Genomic DNA, 1991 nt, shown 5'->3' with positions numbered 1-1991 from the left:
CGGTGAGTAACCAGATCCCCCTGTACTTTTCTTACTGGAAACTCAGAGGGTGGGAGGTAGGGGGACAAGGAATCTTTGACCATTGCATCTGGGTAAATGTCTCACTGTGTCACATCCCCAACACCCAGGACTTGTTAGAATACAGTGTGAACTTGTTGGTTTCTGTGAGGAAGAAAAAAAAATCTATACTGGAAAAATTGTCATATTGGTGCAGTCGAACCAGGTCCACCAGTATGGAAACCTTTTAGCTCTCCTTTCCCTGGGTGGTGGCCATGGCTAGAAGCTCAAACTACAGTGATGGGTTCCTGTTTCTGTACTGATGCAGAAAGATGATCAATGATGGACGTGACACAGGTTGCAGGTCTCAACTGCCTGTGATTAATGAGTGAAACCATTGCAGTTGCTTATTCATATAGAATCTATAAGCAAGATCTTCCTGCCGTATAGAGAAACCAAGAAATGTAGGCTTTGTAGACATGGGCCATTCTGCTTATCAAGTTTCTGTATGTGCATTTAATAGAGGAAAACTGGAGGTTCTGGCCACTACATTTGACACAATGCTGGGAGGCAGAAAATGTGATGAAGTTTTAGCAAATCACTTCTGTGAAGAACTTGGGAAGAAATACAAGCTAGACATAAAGTCCAAAATTCACACATTGTTACAACTCTCTCGGGAGTGTGAGAAACTCCAGAAATTGATAAGTGCAAACACTTCAGATCTCCCTTTGAGCACTGAACATTTTATGAATGACATTGATATATCTGGAACTGTGAATAGAGGCACATTTCTGGAGATGTGTGATGATCTCTTAGTTAGGGTAGAGCCACCACTTCGTAGGGTTTGGGAATAAGTCAAGTTAAGGAAAGAAGACTCTTATGCAGTGGAGATAGTTGGCAGTGCTACATGAATTCCTGCAGTAAAAGTGAAGATCAAATTTCTAAAGAACTTAGTACAACATTAAATGCTGATGAAGCTGTCACTCGAGGTTGTGCATTGCAGTGTGCAATCTTGTTGCTTACTTTCAGAGTCAGAGAAATTTCTATCACTGATGTGGTACCACATCCAATCTCTCTGAGATGGAATCCTCCAGCTGAAGAAGGGTCCAGTGACTGTGAAGTCTTCTCAAAAAATCATGGTGCTTCTTTCTCTAACGTCCTCCCATGTCATAGAAAGGAACCTTTCACTCTTGAGGCCTATGACAGCTTTCCTCAAGAGTTGCCCTATCTGGATCCTGCCACAGCCCAGTCTTCAGTTCAGAAAGTCACTCCTCAGTCTGAGGGCTCCAGTGTGTCCCTAGTGGAAGTACACAAGTCTGAGGAAAATGAGGAACTGATGGAGACAGATCGGAAGGTGAAGGAGGAAGAGGAGAGGCAAATGGACCAGGAGGCAGCTCCTGTGGAAGAGCAACAACAGCAGATGCCAGCAGACAGCAGAAAGCAAGGCAGAGTCTGAAGAAATGGAGACCTCCCAAGCTGGATCGAGAGACAAAAAGATGGACCAACCACCCCAAGCCAGGAAGGCAAGAGTGAAGACCAGTACTGTGGCCCTGCCCCCTGAGAATCGGCTATTATGGCAGATAGACAGAGATGCTCAACTTGCACATTGGAAATGAGGGTAAGATGATCATGCAGGATAAAGTGGAGGAGGAGGGCAGTGTTGCAGTGTGGAAGAATATGTGTATTAAATGAGAGACAGGCTTCGTGGTGAATGTGAGTAACGATGATCATAACAGTTTTACTTTGAAATTAAAAGACACTGAAAATTGGTTGTATGAGGACGGAGAAGGGCAGCCAAGGCAAGTTTATGTTGATAAATTGGCTGAATTAAAAAGTCTTGATTAGCCTATTAAGTTACAGTTTCAGGAATCTGAGGACCAAGATTATTTGATGAGCTAGGGAAACAGATCCAACAATATATGAAAAGAATCAGCTCTTTCAAAAGCAAGGAGGACCAGTACGGCCGTTGGGATGCTGCTGACATGATGAAAGTA

General features: G+C 43.6%; 1 pseudogene; it reads left to right on the top strand.

Moving 5' to 3' along the window:
- Positions 1-312: 312 nt before the first annotated feature.
- The window catches only part of LOC100940734, a 9669-nt pseudogene continuing 7990 nt past the window's right edge, over positions 313-1991 (top strand).

This window comes from Otolemur garnettii, unplaced genomic scaffold, assembly GCF_000181295.1.
Source record: "Otolemur garnettii isolate 467f Iridium unplaced genomic scaffold, OtoGar3 scaffold00077, whole genome shotgun sequence".
NCBI lineage: Eukaryota > Metazoa > Chordata > Mammalia > Primates > Galagidae > Otolemur > Otolemur garnettii.
This window is presented reverse-complemented; position numbering and strand designations above follow the sequence as displayed.